This window comes from Danio rerio, chromosome 5 (genome assembly GCF_052040795.2).
Source record: "Danio rerio strain M-AB ecotype USA chromosome 5, GRCz13ab, whole genome shotgun sequence".
Lineage (NCBI taxonomy): Eukaryota > Metazoa > Chordata > Actinopteri > Cypriniformes > Danionidae > Danio > Danio rerio.
The window spans coordinates 20,955,084-20,980,000 of record NC_141025.1 but is presented as its reverse complement, the minus strand read 5'-3'; the positions used below and the strand labels follow the sequence as shown (position 1 = coordinate 20,980,000).

The following is a 24,917-nucleotide window of genomic DNA, read 5'->3' as shown; positions in this document are numbered from 1 at the left end:
CCTATTTATCTTCTATTAAGGCGGTGCGATTAATCAAAATCGAATCGCAATCGTGATTTAAAACGTTGCCATTGGCTAATCAGTACCAGCTGTACGTTGAACGTCATGATATTTTAGGTAGCATCTGGGATAATTATTTAGTTTTAGACAATTTAAGCTACAGAAGGGTATTTATCAGCCATGTTAGTTCACTGAGTATCCTGTATTTTTATAATTATACATTTTTTGTTTGTATAATAAGCTAAACTATCTCCCTAATTTGAGTTCAACTTGTTTACTGAAAGGTAAGGTCATTTTATTTGTGCTTACTGTTTGCTCTAGAGACAAATTTGTTTAATTTCTGAATTTTTTTAAACTAATTTGAATAAATGTTTAAGTAAGTTACTATCCTTTCAGTTCCTTTTATTAACTAACACTCGCTGCATTTCAGCAGTAAGAAGCTTGATACAGATTATTGAGATGAAGCTTGACTACAAAATTAAATCGTAAATCAAAATCAAAATCCCAAAATCTGAAAGAAAAAAAAGTTCCCACTTTATGGTAAGTGTCGCTTATACCTGTGAACTTACATGGTACCTAAATGTGTATGTTTGTAACTACAGTGTATGTACATACATAGTATTTACTTACTGGTGTAACTACACACGTAACAACCCACTGAAATGTATGTGTAAGTTCAAAACAGGACATTAATATCAAAATTTTTGGTAAACTACCCCTTTAATGTGAATTACTAATGTGATTCTACAATTTACCTTAAAACAACTTATAAACTTAAGGCTTTGTATATCTATATACACTTATATTTTTGGGGGGAGAATTTTGCTGTTGTTAAACAGTTGCACAAAGGTTTAGGTTTTATATATTACAGAGTAATTTGTGTCACAAGGTGAAAACCTTATAAAGCAGTGTTAGTTCTGCCATTCTTATTCTAAGTGTTCAGAAGTACATGATATGCAAACAGGTGTGGAAGTGGGAAAACACCAGCAAGTACATATTGTTGTTAAACAATGCACTTATGTAATTCTGCGGGACCAATAAATAAATAATAATAATAATAAAAATAAATAAATAAATCACTATTAGAAATTTTCCCCAAATATATCATTTAAACCACCCTCACCAGCCTGAACTCTTGATACAATACTGAATGAACCAAGGCTTTGTCCAATTTGGGACAAATTGGGGCTCATCTTTTTTAACCCTAGAGTTGGTTGTGCAATCATGCCACATTCAAAATCACTTCCACATTTAATTATAGTTGTATTTTTATGGTGTTTTCACTTTTGTCACGATTTAGTCAGTTACCTGTATGTGCAGCCTTGATAGAGACACACTGAAAACAAAAGCATTGGATTGCACAGTAATCTAATACTGAATATGCTGTTCTGCATATTTATGCTGACCAAAACCACAGACAAAAATATTTGGAAGCTGCTAAATCATATAGAAAATAAAATATTTTGACGCTATATTTTGAGTTTAATTGATCTGGTTGATTTGTTATAACCTTTGGCAGTCTTTAGTACAATTTTATTTGTCTGTCCAATTAGTACAAGCCAAAAAATGACAATTGATTATTTTAAACAGCAGTGATCAGTTAAATAGTCTAGTTTTGTTTTCATCAGTCATTCATGATAGAGAGCAGGATGTAAACAATGTCATTGATGCTTGGTGATTATGCTGCATTTCATTCATTTTGCATTACTTTCTCCATCTTAATAGTAGCCTATGTTTTTAAAACATTTGAATTGTGTTTATTATGTGCCATCTAGGTCTAGATGCTGTAAAACCGCAACTAATACTGCCCAATGCTGCTTTATTAAATTCTAATATGCATGCAAATACCTTGTGTAGATAGCAAAATGCATTACACGCCATAGCTACTTAAATTGTTTTTGTTATGTTAGTAGTATACAAAAAAGCACAAATACATTGACCTGGCAGCAAAGTGGGTGTTTGAAAAATGGAATTGGAATATGTAAAACAGTTGAAGCTTCACACTATTAAAGATGCTTTGTGGGTGGTGCTGATCTAAAATCATCTACAGTCCATATGGCTCGACATGAACAGGTCTCACACTTCTTGGGGCAACACACTTCCCTTGACATATTCATGTATGGTGCTAATGCACAGCAGAACTGTCATATTTTTAAAAGCCACACAAAAATGGCTTATTAAAACTATACAGCTCTCTAAAGAAGAAATAAAGACTGTTCATATATATTTTACATTTGAATAATGATGGTCGGTTGCATCATTATGCATTGCTACTGATCTATTCTATCTGCTTCACTAAAAAGAGCAAGTGCCCTGTAATGCCTTTTTAATGCCTTTTATATTTTGTATGCCTTTTATGATGGCCATTTAAAACATTCTGCAACATATTTGCATAATGACCACACAACTATAACTGAAAGTTGTTTAAAGCTATCCCTCTATGCTAATTTATAGCAGTCTGTGGTCTCTTCTAACAAATACATTTTATAAGAAGGTTAGTCATTCATAGAGTACAATGCACTTATTGTAACATACATATAATTACGTCTGTAATTAATTTCTGTAATTCAAAGGCCACCTAAAGTGAGTTCAAAAAAAATATTTGACCTTCATGCAGAATTTCTTTTAATTTTACAACTCATCTGCATAATTTTGTCTTCATTAATGTGCTTTTAATAAACCAATGGTTAATTTTAAAAAGCTAATAACTACAACCTGAATAATATAATTATAATAATATATCACATATGCAGAACACATAAAATTATAGTGCATTATCTGGATGAATGAGTCGGAACATGTAGAGGGTGCACTATAGAAGACAATGAGGAAGTAGTTTCAGACACAGCTTTTGTGTTGTCTTATTTCCATTTGTGTTCAGATATTTGAGAGGTTTACATTATTTAGATTTTGCCTTTATTGATGTATATAAACACTCTGCAAGCAGTGAAAAAATCTTTTTTATAGAAATTGTTACAATGTCTGACTTTATTCATGTTTTCTTTTGTTATTAAGAAATGTTCTGCATATGTTTTGTTAATATGTCTTGATAAGGTAAAAAAACAGCTCTGAGAATGTTCGATTGTCTTTGTTTTCATAACTTTATTAACTACTCTATAATTTACTTTCACAGGGACACCTCCAATTTGAGGCAGTGGACAGCTGATGATGTCTGCTGCTGGCCGTTTTTGCTAGATATTATTTAAATTAGATTCTTTGCATTAAAATGTATATTAAATAATGACAGACAGACAGACAGACAGACAGACAGACAGACAGACAGACAGACAGACAGACAGACAGACAGACAGACAGACAGATAGACAGATAGATAGATAGATAGATAGATAGATAGATAGATAGATAGATAGATAGATAGATAGATAGATAGATAGATAGATAGATAGATAGATAGATAGATAGATAGATAGATAGATAGATAGAACAATATGCATTTGGATAGTTTAATAGAATGATAGACAGACAGAATGATAGACAGAATCATAGAAAGATAGACAGATAGAACAATAGATCGATATAATGATAGACAGACTGCAAGACAGATGGACAGATAGATCAATAGACAGAATGATAGACAGATAGAATGATAGACAGACAGAACAATAGACATAGATGGATTGGATAGATCAAAATAACTATAGAATAACTAATAGACAGATAAACAGACAGACAAACAGACAGACAGGTAGATGATAGATAGATAGATAGATAGATAGATAGATAGATAGATAGATAGATAGATAGATAGATAGATAGATAGATAGATAGATAGATAGATAGATAGATAGATAGATAGATAGATAGATAGATAGATAGATAGATAGACGAACGGACAGACAGAGGTTTTAAGTTTGTCTATTAAATTTATAGGGATGGGAAAAATGAAATTGAAAAATGGTGCTTCAAAGCACTCAAGGTGATTCCTGGTCATTATTAATAAGAGGGTTCCTCCAGGAACCCTTAAAGTTCCTCAGAGAACTGCCCCTTTTGAAAGAGTGCCTAAAGGTTCTACAGAGGGTTCCGCTGGTGTGGCAATCTGAAGAACCCCGAAGTGTGCTTTCAGGAACCTTTAATTTTTACAGCGTATTTCAGAGGTCGCTACAGCGGAACGAACCGAATACTATTCCAGCATATGTTTTACGCAGAGGATGCCCTTCCAATCGCAACTCAGTACTAGGAAACACCCACAAAAAGTCATACAGTACAGTTTTATATTATATGTAGTTGTGTGTGCAACAATGTGACGAAGACAGCTCAACACACATCTACTTTTTTTCAACCAGACTCACAAATGTGACCACAGCAAATCTCACAAAATCTCTTGAGACTTGAGAATAAACACTGTAGACGAATAAACAATTAAAAATGAGTACTGTTGCCACTAACTGGCAAGCTTGTCCTCCTTTTCTGTTGTCCAAATCTATTTCACTTTGAGCTGTGCCATGACTGTGTTTGTTATGCTTCTGTATTCTGTCAGCTTGTTTTCTGATTGGATATATTTTCATTTCACATGATAATCTTCGGCTCTTATGCATATTTGTTCTCAGGATTATCCCCAAACTTCATTCTGAATATTTACGATTCGTGCAAGCTAGGGATGGGAAGATTAATCGATATGTATCGATACGCGGTCATGCGCGTGCACGATGCGAGTGCATCGGTTGAGCAGCAGAGGATGAATGAAATTTTGGAAGCAAATCGAGATGCATCGGTTTTTGCGAGATGCATCGGTTTTTCCGAGATACAGCTTATATTTTTAATGTAGAATGTATTTTTTATTTATTAACAAGTGTTGTCAACCTGTTTTTGGCGCATAATTTAATCGACCTACATAAAGTAAGCCTAACGGATTTGCGGATGTGTACACTTTCACTACAACTCAGTGTATCAGGTGTGCGGATGAAGCTAGTGGTGCGCCCTCAGAAAGCGCGAGAAGCAAAACAAACATTTTATTCCCCACTGAGTTTTAAATCTAAAGTATTGCAACATTATGGATTTAAGGATGGACGACATGACAGGACAGATGCAATTTGCAAAAGTGTGCCGCGCATCTGTAAAATACGCGGGCAGTACGACTAATCTGAAATCTCACTTGAAGCGGCGCCACGGTGTTGTTGTGAAAGCTCCATCTTCCAGTGGACCTCTATTCTGCCGCCCTATGCGCGGATATAACTGAGGACGCGCCGGTGTCGCGGACCTCTATTCTGCCGCCCTATGCGCGGATATAACTGAGGACGCGCGGGTGTCGCGGACCTCTATTCTTCCGCCCTATGCGCGGATATAACTGAGGACGCGGGTGTCGCGGACATCTATTCTGCCACCCTATGCGCGGATATAACTGAGGACAAGCGGGCGCTGATGGAGGTGTCGCGGACATAACTGAGGATGCGGGTGGTAAGGTGGGGTGTTGCGGACGCCGCCCTCTCTATACTGCCGCCCTAGGCGGCCGCCTAGGTCGCCTCTATGGACGTGCCGGCCCTGTTCATCTGCAAAGATATTTATTCAGCCTAGTGTCACGGAGAACGAAGGTTTTGAACACCTCCTTCTGTTAATTTTTATTTAATTATAATAATAATAATAATAATATTAATAATAATAATGATAAAAATAATGGGTGTCACGGTGGCACAGTGGGTAGTTTGACCACCTCACAGCAAGAAGATTGCTGGTTTGTTATATTTTTATTAGCCTGTTGTTTACAGTGACAGTGATGTTTCAAAGCAGCATAACACTGCTAGTTCACGACCTTAAGTTTTGAATATTCAGTGGCAAAATATATCTTTGTAAAACTTGTTTTCATAGTTGAAAAGTTAAATCACAATTCTTGTTGTGCAATGCTAAACCTTTATGTTGAAAGAGTGCAAATATATATATTTTAATATATATTGCACTTATACATTCTATTTATCTTGAAAATACTTAAATAATATGTGTTATATGTTCTAAAATGGCCCTCTACTGTAAACTGACACTCTGGCTCTGAGAGAAAAGCCAGTTTGTAAAAAAAAGTCTTGGTTTTGCTTGGTTAATAAATAATCAAATCAAACTCATTCAATGGCACAGAATCCTCTTTCACATCATCTCATAAACTTGATCTAATTAGTTAGTGCTGAATTATCGCATCGTATCGTGATATGGGTGTGAATCGTATCGTGTCGCATCGCAATATGTCACAAATGTATCGCTAATATATCGGATCGTATTCTTTGTATCGAGATGCGTATCGGATCGGCATTATAGCTTAGATGCCCAACCCTAGTGCAAGCAGATTAGGTCACTCTCAGCACACAGGAAAATCTGATTAGATAATCTTTTGAACCACCAAGATAATCTGGACATTACCTAAGATTGTTGTAATGGGAGAAATTGGCTCAAAATCAGCCTGATCATCTTGAAGTGTGTCCCCAGCCTTAATAGACCTCTCTTTTAATACTCAGATAATCTAAACCAGGTGCAACTTAATGGAGACATGCAGATCTCATTGCCTGTGCCTATCTGGCACGGAGACCCGGAGGACAAAACATTCGTAAAATTCAGTAGAGGCCTGTCAATTTTCGAACCACAAATATTTAGATCATCACTCAAAAAAGAAAACAAAATATGTCTGAATAAACATCATTTTGTTTTTACAATCCATAAACAGCACCTGCTGCAACACTGTAATGTTGAGAAATGCATAACACGGTTTTAACTCAAGACAATTATATTAAGAGTTCAAATTCAATAAACACCTTAGGCTACTGATGATGATGCATGCATGCATGCAAGCAGATGAGCCCACAATATGAACAATGTCTTAATGCAAGGCATAAGGATTTTCTTTATAACATTCAAGTTCATTTACAGTGCAGTTTGAATCACCAATGAGGTGTAAAGTATTCAGAATTTAGTCTTAGTATATTACTAGGGGTTTGTGAATATGTTGGGTGATAATTTATCAGCCAAAAATCACTACATCAATAATGCAGCTTGCAAAACAATGTCTGCAAATATCATTTATTTGAGAAATGGTTTGGCATTTGGATTAATACTACGCTCTGATATACAATGTGCTGATCATTTTCCTCACAAAAAATAAACAACAAAAAATGACAAGAGTGAGAAAACAGCACTTAAGAAAGCATATTGTTGTGGGTGAATTTACACAAGCTCTGCAATTTAGCATTAAAATCATGTAATGTATAGTTATAAAAGCCTTTCTACAATAGATTGTAGATTACAATAGACGCATTAATATGTTCTATTACTTAGATTGCAAAAAATTTTGTTTTACAGGGAATGCTAATGGAAAAACCTATTTTTGATTAAATAAAAAAATAAACAATCTGCCTATATGTTAAATAAACATAAAAGCGTGTTCTTTGACAACTTTTTAAAAATTACAACCTCTTCCCAAAATGTAACAATATCTTACAGTATCACAGTACATTGTAGAATCGTGAAACAAATAATATCACAAACTTCTTGTTAATGCTCAGCCTTGTAAAAGGCATCCGGGTCAATAAAGAAATCCTTGTTTTACTAAGGCCCCATTTACACTGTCAGGTCTTGATGTCCAATTCCGATTTGTTGCCTATATCTGAATTTTTTTGCCTTTCCGTTTACACATTGTTTTAACTGTGACCCATATCCAATTCATGAGTTTACACTTGCTATACAATTTATGATGTCGCACATGCATAAAGGCGGGTTCTAGCATCTGTGCCACTAGCCACGATGGAAGAAATTGTCTTGCTTTTAGCTCTGCGAAATATGCGAAGTGTAGTACAAGCAGTGAACGGTTCAGTCCAGATTTACCCCCACAGTTTGTGTAAGGGTATAGCCCTGATGTGTGTGTGTAATTGAAGATGTAGCCTTTGCCTGTGTGTGCACTGGTGTTAGAGAGAATAAAGTTGTTCTATGCGTAGCCCACAGTGCGTGTATTAATAGCGACAAAAAGCATAAGTTACAACACAAAGTTCGCCCAACTATAAAATGATTTTGAGGCGGAGGAGTAAAAGGGCCGCATCTTGCATCTATGGTTTATACATGGTGTCCTCTTCCATTCAGAGGAATTTGTGGGTACGAGAGAGATCTCAGGTCTGGTGGGAGCAAATTGTGGCGACTGACTTCTTTCTCGCACTTCTTTTGCACACAAACTTTATAACCACATTGTGTGCAACTCATAGTTGCAGAAAGGCTTGAATTAACTCCACAACAAATATTTTAAATAACAGTTGGGAAAGTTCTTACAGTAGTAAGGGAGATCTGCTTCATTCTTGTCTGTCACTGTGCAGTTTATCTATGTGAAGGCTACACACATCAGAGCAACAGATCTCTATGACATGTGGGAACAGTGGGTGGGGAGAACCAGCTCATTTGCAATAAATGCAAAGGCAACAAAAACAGCTACAATGTCTTAATAGCTCAAATTTCCCAGATTCAGAAAGGAATATTAAATAATCTGCTGGGTGTTTTAAGCTGAAACTTTACGGACACATTCTGGAGACACAAAAGGCTTATTTTAAATCTCGAAAAAGGGGTCAAATAGCTGCCCTTTAAACTCAATTATTTAACGTTCATTAAATTACACAAATGTAATTTTTTTATCATGAAATTAATTTAAAAAATTATATTTCATAAACATGATAAGCAGTATTTTTATAATAAAACCGTCCTCAAATGATCTCAGCAATGGCTGTATGATGGACTTGGGCACAGATGTCTGTGTGCAGAGATATGACTCATCATCAGTGAGGATCAGGATGAACTTTTCATCTGCTCAACTACATGTTTGACTAACAGGTGGCCTCAAATCTGTGCTATTTCACCTGCTTGATCCACCGTCAAAAAAACATGCATGCAATTATTCTACTGGGCATATTTTATAATACATAAATTAAAAGACATCTGATTTAAGAAAAAACATAATATTTATTCTTTCATTCATTCATTCATTCATTCATTTTCTTGTCGGCTTAGACCCTTTATTAATCCGGGGTCGCCACAGCGGAATGAACCGCCAACTTATCCAGCATGTTTTTACGCAGCGGATGCCCTTCCAGCCGCAACTTATCTCTGGGAAAGAAAACATAACACAAGCTTTCTAAAATTAAAGATATACTGAAATAATAGAACATCTGAAAGTACTACATATGGCTAAACATTAAGCAACGTGTGACTCATCTAAAGTGTGTTCAGAGATGCTAGATCTTGAAGATTTAATGCAAAAAACATTTATAAACAGTTTTTTTTTCTCAGCCACAGAGTACATCTTCTGTTTAGACCCATACAAACCCATTAGGAAGAAACGATTCTCAGTGGCTTGACTGTTTAACCAGCTTTTTGTGCAAGAGGCTGAGGTTGGCAGAAGGTTTAAGTGTTTCTTGCACACACTGAATCAACATCTTGCAGAGTTGTTTTGTAACACATTCACAGACTGATCTCTGCACTCTGAACAAGATGATTAATTGGCCGATGGACTCTAACAGATGTTTTTGTCTATTAGAAATATATAATGAGTGGGAAAAAAGCAAAGGTTTTGGGGGGTACTGATAACAATGGGGCACATTTTGTGGTTGAATTGAAGCTTTATTACTCCTAAAAATGTTAAACTAAACCATCATGAAAACAGCTAAAATCTCTCGAATCAGTTAAGAAATATTATTTAACTCAAGCTATTCAATTTAATGTTTATTCAATGCTATTAAAGGGAAAAAAAAGTACAGACTAGGTGTGGATTTCAATGGCAGCAGGAACATTAAGGAAAATGCTAACAATGCTAGAGATCTTTGCTTTAGAACCAGTATTTCCCAATAACACATTTGACTATGTTTACATAAATCACCTGCACCTCTAGAAGCAAAAATGTTAGCTCTAGCTATTTGAGCAGCATCGGTTATAGTTCACATGAGATTTGGCTATGACCTGACATCACTAAAAAAAACAACAAATGAAGAATAATGAAGCATACACTTGCATTATATATAATATGGCCAGCCCACCTAATTACAATATAGCTTTGAATGTTAATATTAAAATTAATTTGAATGAGATCACATAAAGATAAAAAAAAACATATTTAAAATAAAACTGAATAAATTAACTTGACAGTATTTTAATGGAACAGAGCAGACACACAATGTCACAAAGCATTTAAATTAGGTTATATTTAGGCCGCCAGCAACTAAGGAGAACCTTTTTTTTGGCAACCAGTAACGATGTTGAAATTGTTTATTTTAGGTTGTGTTGAAAAATGACCAAAATCCAAAGTCGAGCCAACATCTTAAACCAACATTGTTAAATACCGACATCAATTCTTCAGGTATGGCAACCAAAATCCAACGTCTGATAGACGTCATATAGTGATAACGTCGATAAAATGTCAAGCTGTAACATCATTTGAAGTTTTTAGATTGCGTTGGAAAGTAACTGGTGGCATGGAGGCCCAGTGGTTAGCACTCTCGCCTCACAGCAAGAAGGTCACTGGTTCATGTCTTGGCAGGCCAATTGGAATTTCTGTGTGGAGTTTGCATGTTCTCCCCATGATTGTGCGGGCTTTGGTTTTTGTCCAAATGTCCAAAGACATGAGCTATAGGTGAATTGAATAAACTAAATTGGCCGTGGTGTATCAGTGTGTGTATGAGAATGTAAGAGTGTATGGGCGTTTCCCAGTACCGGGGTGCAGCTGCAAGGGCATGCTCTGTATAAAACATATACCAGAATAAGTGGCGGTTCATTCCACTGTAGCGACCACTGGTAAATAAGGGACTAAGCTGAAAAGAAAATGAATATCTGTCCGACTTTGGACACTGACGTCGGAACCTGACATTGGGTTCTGCCATAAACCTGATTTTCATTTCCAAACAAAATGCAATGTCCAACGTCAATCTGATGTTATGCTGACATCCTGTGCCTGCTAGGAAGTTTTGTTGGAATAATAATACATGCCGAAATAAATAATGTTGCAATTTGTAAATATGAATATATTTGTTACAATAATGCAGCACAGAATATCAAATAAATTGAAAATAAATATAAAATATAAATAAAAACAATACTTAAATAATAAGTAACTAAAAAAACAAGTTATACAGAAACAAAAACAATACAAAAAAAATGTGGTCTAATTTTCATTATAAGTGATTTTTCTTTTTATACATACTTTCCTGTAATATATTTTTGCAGATCTGATTATCCCTAAAAACCAGTGTGGGAAAAGAAAAAAAAGTGATAAATATCCATCACTATTTCTTATGACTTACCAAAAGCCTGCATCTATTAGTAGTCAAATTAACCAAAGGGATACTTCTATTAAAAACCTTCATTTGAAAACCAGATTTCATAGCCACAAATAACTCATATTGCTCAAAATAAACAGAAGCACTAGGCATAACTCAGTTACAGATGATAAAGAGGTTCTTTAAGGACACTCTGATAAGTGTTGAATAAAACTAACTGTGTTAAAGGAAGCTTCAGGGCGAAGGTAAACAAACAGGGGGCTGCTGGCTATGGAGTGTCTTTCTGCGCATGACCAGGATGGTGTGTCAATACAGGTGTGAGTGAGCGAGGGAGATCACAGAGAGAAACATAAAATGAGGCTTTTTGCTGCTTTGCCAGTGCTCATCGTTTCAGCAATGCAATAGCTGTAATAATAATCCCTCCTAATTTTAGTTAACAGCTGCAAAACGGTAAATATGCACTGCAAATGTCAAACGACTGCAGAAATGGCAGGTTCCAGGCCGCTACGCTGTAAACACATTGAGGATCAAGAATACCTTGTCATTATGAGCTCCACAAAGCGTAGGATGAGAGTTCATCTCCCTCCACTCTTTCTGATTAGCTATTCCAGTCATCATAATGATGCGTTTCAAGTGCTGGAAAGTCATTTTTTATGCATCTACTGGGATACAAGAAGACACTGTGCAATGATAGATTAAAGACCAGGCTTTGACTGCCAAAGACCTCAAGCTGACAATAACCGATTATACCAATAACAATAATTAGATCATCCTACAAAAAAACAACAAAAGGTCCAAAGTAAAATAATGCTAATGATAGTGCATTAAGAGAAACAACCTAAACTATGATGCATTAGTAAATGCAGAAATAACAAACTACCAATCAACAATACTTCTTCAAAAAATGTTTTACCTATGAATTAAATGTAAAAAATGTAACATTTCAATTCAAATAGGCATGGATGCGCTGGGCATCAATACTTTACAACTATATCTATATTCTTTACAAATAATACAGATATAAACTCTCACATTTAAATAGCTTCTATTTCAAAATATAAAATAATTTCTGATTTATTAATTTCTCAGGCAGGTAAATGGACATATTAATTTAGTTTCTTATGTCAATAGCTTTAAATGTGCAACTTCTGGGGCAAACAAATGAGTGACCAGATGAAAATAAACAAATTCAAATAGATTTTCAATGCAGACATCAAACATTTTGGATAGACTTGCAAGTATTTTGCCACATTGTTTATGGCAGTAATTTTAGCGTGCTCTCTGCCTAAAAGGGGACCTATGATGCAAAAATCCTAAGTGGTTTAATAAGTGTGGCAACTTTTATAAGTGGTTTAAACACAGTTGTGTGGCAACAGTCTGTTAATTTAAGCAGCTTCTGAATTTTTAATTCAATCAATCACTTTGATTGACATTCTCCCTTATATGTCATCAATGTCCAGCCCATTAGCAACAGCCTCTCCCTCATTTGCATAGGACGCAAGTCTTGTTTTTGAATCTGCCACTATGCTGATACAAAAGCATTTGTAGCTCCGGCCTCTTTAGAATGAGGGCTAGGAGCACAATCTTATTTTAATTTAAAGCCAAATACTAAAACAAAAATGGCAACTTCTGGGGCAAACAAATGAGTGACAGGATGGATATGAACAGATTCAAATATATTTTCAATGCAGACATCAAACATTTTAGCTACACTTGTGAGCATTTTGTCACATTGTTTATGGTAGTATTAATGATAGTGTGTTCTAGGCCTTATTGGCAAATGCTGCTTTTCTCTACTAAAGAAACAAATTCAACCTTGCCATTAAAAAAAATCAGTTTTCACCAAAATAGAGAAACCGTTTCAGCACTTTTTGTGTAAGCAAGTATTTACAAAAATGTCTCTGTCACTGTTTTTAAACTATATTTTATTTACCAGTCACTCAAGTGGAAATTTTACATCAGTCACATCCATAATGGAAAAGTGTCACATCCATAACAAAGTTTTTTCCTTTTAAATGCAAAAATGTCAAATAAAATAAAATCAATCACATTTGCTCTACAGAGAGCCAACTCTTATCCTTTTGATTGGCTTTTTTTTTCTTTTGGGTTGTGCAGTTTAATTTACAGAATTTCTACAAAATATGTTGTACACAGTAAACTTGACTTTTTTTGATCACATCCATAACACATGTTTTTTTTACTCATTTAAAATATCAAAATGTTTACAGATTGATATTTTTCTGCTCCCATAACTCTGTGGTTAGTAGTTTTGGAAAATATAAACAGATGTTTCAACATAACGTTTATTGTTATCAATCACAAAACTTCTAGTCAGGATATCCTAAGCCCAGGCTCACTGCAAATACTTGCCTCAGCCAATAGATTTGTGCAAAATGTTAAATCCTTTGCTCTAGAAGCGTTTCGTTGCACATTTCAGTAAACAAGTCCATTGTCTACTTTTTTGGGAATCAGAATTATGTTACTGAAGTTACTTTTTGGTGGGAGTTTCATACAAACATCCTTCTTAAGCATGTCTATGAGAAGGTGAGGCTTGTCATACAAATCATCTAGTGAAACACTGACCTAAATACAAACAACAGTGTAAATTAAATTGTAACAAAACAAAAAAAATCAGTTTTTGAAACAAATGAAGACGGCAGAAGTCAGTAATTCATTTGGCCTGACATGTCACAAATTATTTTAAATGTTTTTCAAAATAGAATATATTGTGTTCACAGGGGGGAACTCTTAGTTTTTTACCCAAACATTTAAAAATAATATATTTTAGAGCAATAATCACAATATCGCGAAACCGTGATATTTTTATACAATGTTATCATACAGCCAGAGTCTTATGCAGGCCCATGCCTAATATACATATCTCTATTAACAGGAGTTTTCTCGGTGGTCAGTTTGCAAATACTTTTTTTAAATGATGAAAATTATCATTTTACATCACTTTTCTACATCAATGGATACAGTAAGTGACCGCATGGACATTGCCGACAAAGAGCATGTGTTTGTCTGCATGGAAATGTATTATCTTCCCTCCCTGTTAAATCTGATCTAATCCATCTCCTGAAACACACCCCCTCTTCTGCTTTCACTTCCCATTCAAACGAAGGGAGTGATTCGTTTGTGAATGAGTCTTCATTATGAATGACTCCTTCACTTATAATACAATAATACAAGTTTCTAGCACTGCAGCATCTTGTTGTCAAATTTCATGTACATTGTTTGCTGATTTTATTCAACCAAACTAGCATAAGCCTAGTATCAAGTGAGATTTGGTCCTACTTTGCCTTATGGTCAGTGCAGTAAAAGACCGTATTATCATCTATGCTTGTTTAGAACAAGATGAAGCATAGATGATTCCCAAAGTACAAAATCGTAAAACTTAAATCTTACTAAATGTTCTGCCTTTGTGCTTTGTTTTCTTTGTTTGTCCGTTACTACACCCGTACACATCGCTGAAGTCCAGCATCTTTAAATTGGCTAACCGCACTATTTGTCATGGGAGCATTGTACAAATGTGGTGGCGCTATTGATGCATAATCAGGGTCTGTATAGGATATCTAATGTATACATCTATGCATGTCAAGTACAACAACTGTACACAGTTAGCTACTGACCAACTGATCAAATCAAAGACACTGTGAAGTTTTTGTGGTATTTGTTTGGTGTTGTGGAAATAACTACCTTTATTAAAAGATAATGGGTTTCTATAAATATCAGTGAAAAGGAACAAAATTCGGTGCCATAACGCTGCCCTGTGGTGTTCATTTCTACCTGGAAACTGCAGTCAAATGAATGTTAAAGTATACTTAACAAAAATGCAGAGTAAAGTTGTTGATGAAAGTCAAATCTAAAATGTATACTCATATAATTTCTCATTACAGACATTACATTAACATGCAAAAAGAAGGACTCTTAAACCAAAAGCTATAATTTGAACAAACACTGTAAACGATTTCTTGTTAAATTAACAGTAAGTTACTGGCAACAATTATCCAGTAGCTGCTGTATTTCATAAAACAGTAGCATTACTGTAATACTAATTACATTAGTATTACATTTACTGTAAAATGTAATACATCATTTTACTGTTGTTGATTTTTACTGTAACACTAATTACAGTAGTGGTGCACATACTGCAAAACTGAAAACAGTATTTTATTGTACATTTTTACCATGAAGAACTACGGTATTTTAATGTTACTTTCATTATTACTGTATAGTATTTTACAGTTATTAAATGTTATTTTATTTTATTTAATAGTGCTACTTTATAATGGGTAAAAATGTTCAAAAATTGCACAAGTGTTATTTTAACTGTTCAAGACATACAAGAAAAATAAAGAAACTGAAACTTTAACTTCACAATAAAGGTTTATTGTGTAAACCATGCTAAAACAGTAGCAATAATTCAATATAACAGAGCAACAGAACACTAATAAACAATTGATCATTAAAACCAGTCAACAATTAATGCATCAAAAATTATTACAATTTTAAAAAAGGTGAGAATACTGCTACAGGACAGGAAATGATGAAGGCCAAATGATGTTGTGGAAAGGGACAGTGAAAAAGGGCAGCAACATGATGATGATCCTGCAAAAATGACAAGCAAAATCAATCACTGAAGTAAAAACTAATCATCCCTCAAACCATTTAATTCATTCAGAAACGAAACACTGCACTGCTGTTTAAATATATATATATATATATAGTTTGAGATATATATATATATATATATATATATATATATATATATATATATATATATATATATATCAGTTATATAAAACAGTTTTTTAATTGTTTTTGTTGATGAAATACAGTTTGTTGTCAATTCACAATTACACTAACGTTAATGGGGAAAAGATCAGCGGGCATTGTTCTTGAAGATCGCTAGTCAAGTGTCCACACAGGTGTGTAAAAAATAAAGTCTCATCTTAACTTAATGTCTGACTCTGTATAGCTTGAATATCTGATTCCATGATCACACTACTAGTGCTTCCACGGATTCAAGAGGGGTGAACACAGTTCATTCTCACTTTAAGAGGCTACATATTTAAAATTAAATAAATAAAATAATCTAAGTTAACGTGACTAATGTTAATTAAATACTTTAAGGCTTTTAACACGTATAAATCCACTTCTAACTTACAGACAAGATTGCGTTAGAGAACATGAAAGCTGTGGGTGATTTTTTTAAATATAATGCTAATGATAAGTTACTGATATATGGTTTGCATAAAACAAAGTAATCACTAAGCATTCATTTTTGGCAAAATCTGCAGAGAGGCTCAGCGACACGAGGAAATGTGTTAAAGTTGAGTAGAGAACTAAAGAGCAGTCTAGCCTACTTCATGAAATGTTTGTGGTAATATTCTGCTGTCAATTCATATTACTGTATTTCAATATGCAGCAGTGATGGCATGTCAGCGAGACAAATAAACATTTTATCGAGGCATTTCATACAATTTATTTATTTATTTATTTATATTTTATACGAACACCTCTCCAGTGACATTTCCTCAAACTAAATCATCATAACGTTACTGTGCACAGCATCAGTAAAACGTTTAGAATAATTTAAATACTTAATTTTTTAAAACAGTCACTGCTGATTACAAACTAACATTAAAGCTAAGCTTACAGAAATCCTGTATGCATGACAATATAAAGATGTATTACTCACTGATGTCGAAGCACTTCCAGATCATCAGAGATGTAGACAGGACAGAATATGTGCTATCAAATGAGCTCTTGTGCAGCCTTTGTTGGACATCCAGGTAGTATGTTCACCCACACTGTAAGAAACAAAAACAAAAACAATTTATTAAAATGTGAGGGATAGTAAACATGTTTGGTCTACAGAGAGAAGAAAATGTTTACTTTAAGCATTGATCCTAATGAATCTATTTCTCAACTACATTTAACCTTGTCACGGAAACAGCATTTTTGAGCTTTTAGACCAGGGGTGCTCAACCTTGTTTGCTTTAAATTAGAATTAAAACAATAAATCTCTATGTCAAATAAAATACTTCAGATCTAAATAAAGCAGGTGTTTTTACCTAAAGGTTCCTTCCCTCCAGTTAGTTTGGCTGCAAATCCCTCCACATCTGTGCTTTATTCGGTTCTTGTCTTAAGAGTAACTGGTGTCGCATTCCAGGTCCATCACAATCTGGGCTAGAAGGACAATATGACAAAAGACAAGACACATATAAATAAAAGTCTCAGAATAAAATATTTAAAGGAATAGTTTACTATTTTGCCACTATTTACTCCACATGTTTTAAACTAGTTTGAATTTCTGTTAAACACTAAAGCAGATATTTTTAAGAATGTTAGTAAGCAGTAACTATTGACATCCATATTTAAACCAAATTTCTTTAAAAAATATGAGTTTGTGTTCAACGGAACAAAATAAATATATAACTATTTTGAAACAAGTGGAGAATGCCAAAGATGCTATTATTTTCATTTTTGGGTGAACTGTCCCTTCAATTCAAGTGTCAAGCAATAGTCATAAAAACTGATGTGTCGCTTGAGGAAAACTTAATCAAGTACCTTCTTTGAACAAGCAGAATCATTATGCCATTGTATTCAGTGATTCTCTTTTACATTTTCCCACTATGAAACGATAGCTTCAACATGCAATCCATGTTAAGACAAAAATGAATAGCATAAAATAACATATTGAACTAAACTTACAATTTCCAGGCTATTTGAAAAAAACAAACAAACACATATGCCCAGTAAAATTGCTAATAAACACAAAGACAACAGTTATAGAAAAAAATGTTTGTCTAATATTTACTCAGCACTTGGTGGGCAAATAGCATAGCCGTGGATGTTTTAACACCAGATTTTTTTATCTTAGGAACTGCTGGAAGAAGAAAAAGAGGTTGTACATGAAACTCCTCACAACAAATCTGTGAACAACTTGACATTTAAAAATCTAATCAAAATGAGGAAGACATCAACATTACCTTGAATAATTAAGTGAGGAGTGATTGGTAGCATCAGTTTTTCAACATCAATTACTGTAGCTGAAAAACAGATAAATATAATAAGAGTAAAATAAGACTTAACATTAATTAATCTAAATCTATGGTACAACCATACCAATCTGTATGGGGTTAAAATACATTTGTACACAAATCATTCCCTGACCCCATCAATTTCTCTTAGAATAGGATGGATATTTATATATATATATATATATATATATATATATATATATATATATATGGGTCAGTGACAAAACAGGTTTGGCAAGATGGGAAATTTAAAAATCTTTTATAAAGTTGATTTAAAAGCATCCGTCAGATATTTTAAAATGTACAGATTGTATTAATGTTGATTTTATGTAATTAAAAATAACATTTACACCATTTTTTACAAACATTAAGACTGAATGCACCTGAAAATGTCAAATGGTGTAACTGCCAAAAATTGTGAAATATTAAATAATTTACTCCTCCTAGATGATATGCAAGTGTACACACTGAAATAAATACTTCATTTTAAAATACCACAATAACATTTATTTTATTCGCATTATCTCTAAATGTACATTTTAATGAGTTTTTGCAATATTCGGCCGGACACATGCTAAAAACACATCTGATTTCTAAATAATCTTTGACAAATTATGTAAAAAATGTTAAAAACTATTTTATTACACTAAACTGGTTGTTTTAATTTTAATTTCACATTATTTCCATGTACATAATTATATTTTTATGTAAAATACTGGTTACACCAATTGACACAAACCAGTTACACCACCCGACAGTGTTGCTTCTACAGCCAAAGATTTTGAAATTGACAATTAAAATCAATTCAAATTAAGAATGATAGTCAACAATTTCAGCTGAAGTGATTTTAATTTGTTTTAAATGTTAACCAAAATGTTTGGCAACCAGAAATTATCATGGCGCATGAACGGTGTATCCATGTCTCATATTGTAATGACAGTTGAGAAACTATATCTGAGGGGGTGGGATTGTCATTGAAAAATGTGTTTAGAACAATGAAACCAAGTTGCTAAAATTTAACACACCAAGTAATAACATCCTTTACATTAAATGTGTGGCCCTCATCAATAGAATATTAACAAACTAAAGAAACATGTTTAACATTTAACACCTTTACCATCACTGTTTCTTTTCAGTTGGCTAAAGTAAAATAAAAATAAGTAGATGATATTAGAAAAAAATCCACTATTTTACTTCTAAGCTATTTAGAAAGAATTTGCCAAACACTGTACGTAAATCACTAGTACGTAAGAACTGCTGCTTTCTCGTTGTTGCCTTGGTGCTGGGATTAAAGGCCAATTTTTGCAAGCATACACGACTGACTGACAACAAATCATTTCTTGAGTGTATCCACAACTTATCCACAACCTATTTATTTTATACAGTTGAAGTCAGAATTATGACCCCCCTGTTATTTTTTCCCCAATTTCGGTTTAACAGAGAGAAGATTTTTTCAACACATTTTCAACACATTTTTTCAACACATCATAGTTTTAATAACTCATTTCTAATCACTGATTTATCTTCTCTTTGCCATGATGACAGCACATAATATTAGACTAGATAATCTTCAAGACACTTCTATACAGCTTAAAGTGACATTTAAAGGCTTAACTAGGTTAATTAGGGTAACTAGGCAGGGTAGGGTAATTAGATAAGTTATTGTATAATCATTGTTTGTTCTGTAGACTATCAGGGGAAAAAGCTTAAAAGGGCCAATAATTTTTACCTTAAAATGTTTTTTAAAATATGCTTTTATTCTAGCCAAAATAAAACAAATAAGACTTTCGACAGAAGAAAAAATATTATCAGACATGCTGTAAAAAAACAAAACAAAACTGATTTCAACTGTAAATAAATTCAATGAATGTTCAATGAAAATTCATTTGTTTAGCAACTTCTGACTTGTTCTTCACAACTTTTCATCATTAAAGTTCCTCCGAGTCACCTCCAGTTGTTAATAATAATAGTACAACAGCGAGCGCATCAAGTATGAAAAGCTCCAAAACTTAAGGCTGTGTGCACTCAGTCTATAGAGGCTTGTCAACCTTGTTTCATTTCCCATGTTATTTTTTCTTTTATTTAAAAAAGAAATTCCCAAGTGCTCTTTGACAGAGAGAATATTATTGTCAACACACTTCTAAACAAAATAGTTTAAATGACTAAAATCTAATAACTGATTTCTTACGTAGTTTTTGCCATAATGACAGCACATAATATTTGACTAGATAATTTGTAAGACATTATTCAGCCTAAAGTGACATTTAAAAATTTATTAGGTTAATTAGGCAAGTAAGATTTATTGGCCAAGTCATTGGGTAACTGTGGTTTGTTCTGTATTTAAGAAGGCTAACAATATTGACCTTAAAAACTGTTTAAACATTTTAAAAACTGCTTTTATTCCATCCAAACTAAAAGAAATAAGACTTTCTCAAGAAGAAAAAAAAATACATACAACATTTCAAAGGAGGGTGATACAGTGGCTAATGTGGTTAGCACAGTTGTCTCACAGCAAGAAGGTTGCTGGTTTGAGTCCCAGATGGACCAGGATGGCTTACTGTGTGGAGTTGACATGGGTTTCCTCTGGGAGCTCCAGTTTACCCCACAGTCCAAAGACTTGCGGTATAGGTGAATTAGAAAAACTAAATTGACTGTAGTGTATGAATGTGTGTGTGAATGAGAGAGTGTGTACATTATATTGTGTGAATATAAACATGGATTAACATAAAAAAAACATTCATGTTGTGCAGTAAAATAACTTTATCCTAGGTTTACAGAGCTTTAATAGTAAGGTTGTGGATTAAGCACCTATTTCTCAAACAAAAAATAAATAAATAATCTACACTATGAACACAAATAGTTCCAAATAGTAGTTTAATTTATGTCACATTATTGATCAGCATCATGAACTAATGATATTTGACTAAATTGACCCCCAACAGAAAGACTCCTGCAATATGAGTCAAATGGTGTAACCAGTTACACCCCTTGACATTTCAACTTAAAATGAAATTTGACAGGCATTATCATTAACATCTATGTAAGCACATGGGCTTGGTGGGAATATTTCAAATTTAACTTTTAAATATAATACTTATTTTTATAATATTGAACAATTATCAGTGCATTTTTGGGGTCTTACCATTTGACATGCATATCTAAGAATAGCTGACCATACCTTAAAAAGGTCAAAGTATCTCACATTTTAAAAAAAGTTACTAACCTTTGCATGCAGCAATTAGTCTTATCAAGAGTTCTTCTATGTGATCCAATTTCCTGTCTAACTGTCTTGTGCACAATATTAACAAAATGGCTCAATAAATGGTGGTTACACCATATAGACATTTCAGAAATTTGTGGTGACAGACAAAATTCCCCAAATGAATTATAATATTTAAAACAATTGTGCTATATTTACCTTTATTTACTATTAAATATGTCTACTGTAAAATTATGCCAGACTAGCCGATACAATGTTTCATTGAGGCTTTCACATTTTTTAAACAAGGTAAACTATTTGGTACCAATTTTTTTTGGTTACACCACATTGACATTCTTGCAATAATCCCCTAAAAATAATCTTAAAATGGATTAAAACCAAAAAAATTTGACTTGGTCCTCAAAATAGAGAATGTATTCAAGTAATTTGCTTATTTATTTTGAAACTGTAACCTACTTGAATTTATTTAAAAGACATGGACACAAAAAAATGAGCGTCACGTCATTGACCCATATATATATATATATATATATATATATATATATATATATATATATAGTGATAATGACTTTGGCTTATATCTGTGTACTCAGAACGTACACTCACCTCAGGTACACCTGAACACCAAAAATTAAATGTACAATTAATGACACACTATACATCAAGCTCATTAACATTATTGAGAAATAGACAATTAATATGTATTTTGTTAATATTAACTTTAGCTTAAAATAATTCAACTGCATTTAATTTTCAGCTCCATTTAATAAAACAGTTAAGACTCATTTCATTATGAGTTTAGTTTAAATAACTAACTTACAGTTGAAAAATTTTACCATAATGATAGCTTAGTCATAATGACTATGTGAAGACCAGAGCTTACCTTAACGGTAAACGTTTAACTTTTCATGGTGACTTCGCCTTCATCTCAGTGTTGTGCTGAAATAGAGAATTCATTAATGCAGTTACAATAAGTTAAAGTTATGTTTTTTCAGGTAACTTAGCGTATGGTCAAAAACTCACTCAAGATAAACTCACTGTATCTAATACCTCGCAAACACTACAATGACCGCCTGGCGTCTGTTATTTCTTGTTTAAAATACCATTCGTAAACGGACAGCGTGACATAACATAAGAACCTAACGTTACAACTAATGTCACTTGGTTAATTCTTTTAAATTACACACTCAATACACAGAAATATATACAAAACAATCCTTCAACGGACAGAATTTGACTTTAAAACACTTACCGAGGATGAATTCGCTGGATGAAAGACGTCAGGTGAATTTCAAATTAGGAGAGCCGTTGCCTGCAGGTCGAGTCGTGTCCGTTCGGTTCTATGAATCGGCTCCTTAGTGAACAGTAAAGATTTGAATCCGCCTAAAACCGATTCCTTTTTGTATATGATTCATTACTATTTCGTAATACTGCTTGGCCACACGCATTTATACACTAATTATACACTAATTGCATATTGCTGAATGTGCTTGTGAACACGTGATCAAATAATTCCCGAGCAAACGGTTCAATACGAATCAGAGTCGCTCGAGTGCTGAACCGAATCAGTGCAAACGTGATATTGATTACAATATAGTAACATTGTTTTTTATTCACTTTACCAGCGAAATTATTGCATTTATCTGACGTTGACAATAAGAATAAAATTCGTTTGAAGTGTTTTGAGAATTAATATTTTTTTTCTCCCAGAATTCATTTCACATCAACAAGCAAATGGTAATGGCGGATGAGAAAGCCCAGCTAATATTATAAATATTGCGTTTAATATGTCACGAAATGAAATTTTAACAGTGTTTCATGCGAGAATGTAGTTCTTACAAACTCAAATCTGTGGTTTATTTATAGATATCATGTGTAAATTTTAAGCGTGCTTTGCCGATAGCGGAGATTCCTCCAGGGTGTCCATCATCACTCATGTATCCGGCGAAACGAGGTTATAATCGGCTAGACATGTAAGACTTGCCCCGGTCTTAGATGGCTCTATAATGAATGTGTTATGAAATTTAGTTTTAACCGTTTTTCATGCGGGAATGTAATTGTTTTTAACTCAAGTCTGTGGTTTATTTATAGAGATGGTGTGTATTTTAAAATATTGTTTTGAAAATGCGGAGATGTGACCTCCATGGTGACGGGTGCCCAATCCTCATGAATCCGTCTAAAGCAGGCTGGTCATTCTGACATTTAAGCTGACTTTGGTTTCATGAATCAATTACTTTTGTTCCAGTTTACGTTTTGGTTAAGCACAAAGTTATGTTGATTAAAAATGATTTAATATTTTCATGTTAACCTTATAAAATTAAGGTGTAGTACACCCAAAAATGGAAAACCAGGGGACAGTTTTATGCACTGAACAGTCTGAAGAAACTGGTTAGTTTATTTTTCTTCACAAAATACTTTGTCAAAAAATAAAATAAACATAATAATAATAATATAAAGTGTGTGTAGAGTTTTTCATGGTCATTTGCAGTACTGTATTTAGATGCACAGTAACTGATTTTTTCCCCAAATTCATTGTAAAATCTGCAGTAGCATACTGTTAACCATGTTCACAGTATGGAAATGTTGAGAATACATTATCATGCTGTGAAAACATCAATATATACAGTAACACACTGTGCACAGCTTATACAGTAAACAACTGTTGAGAAATGCAGTATAATACCGTGAAAACAACAGAAATCGTTTACAGTGAAGCTATTTAAAAAAACAGTACATCTAGTATAAAACAGCCACATGAACAGCTGCAACACAGGACTGATAAATACATCAGTGACTTCAATCACAAAACAGAGAACCATGAATCAAATCAAAATCAATAGAAGGCAAGCGTGTATGCTCCAATCATTTACAAATTCACACCCAAATTCATACAAAACCTCATCCCTAGAGCAAATGCTTTATACCCTTGCACATGCAAATTCACACAGAGTGAGCTCTGCTTGCTTAACTCTAAAGGATTATTGAAACCTATTAATCAGATGAAATGAATGAAAGGCAAAGACCAAACAATGCTTTTCAGGCTGTCATAAGAGAGAGTGTTGCCCTTAAAGAGCCCATATTATGGGTTTTTGAAAATTCCCCTCCATGTAGTGTGTAACACAGCTCTAAGTGAAGCGAAGTATCCAGCTAAGGCTTAAATCTGTAAGAATACAGTGTTTAAAACGGTTGATTCATCTATAAAAGAGTCGACTCATAGTGCTTCAAACGAGTCGCCTTGATACCGACTCATTAGGTGTTTCGCCATGACGTACGAACGAAACCAAGTTATTCACGTGCACGCGCAAACCCGGGAGATTTCAAACCTGAGGCCCCGCCCTCTGACGCAGAAACCCAGACACACACCCACAAACACACGCACACCCACAAACACACGCACACAAACATGCC

General features: G+C 33.8%; 1 protein-coding gene and 1 long non-coding RNA gene across 6 annotated transcripts in view; both read right to left on the bottom strand.

Annotated features, from left to right (window-relative positions):
- Positions 1-24,917, bottom strand: part of sgsm1a (small G protein signaling modulator 1a) — a 766,057-nt gene that overhangs the window by 738,879 nt on the left and 2,261 nt on the right. The window lies entirely within an intron of this gene.
- LOC147843929 (uncharacterized) lies at positions 13,331-23,977 on the bottom strand. 3 transcript variants are annotated; one of them, XR_015491078.1, is made up of 7 exons: positions 22,762-23,977; positions 22,393-22,448; positions 18,239-18,298; positions 18,067-18,132; positions 17,321-17,435; positions 16,945-17,056; positions 13,331-15,851 (listed from the first exon to the last, which is right to left on the bottom strand). It is a non-coding gene; the product is annotated as an uncharacterized LOC147843929 (long non-coding RNA). The 3 variants fall into 3 exon arrangements; XR_015491077.1 differs by lacking the exon at positions 18,067-18,132; XR_015491079.1 differs by lacking the exons at positions 18,067-18,132; positions 18,239-18,298.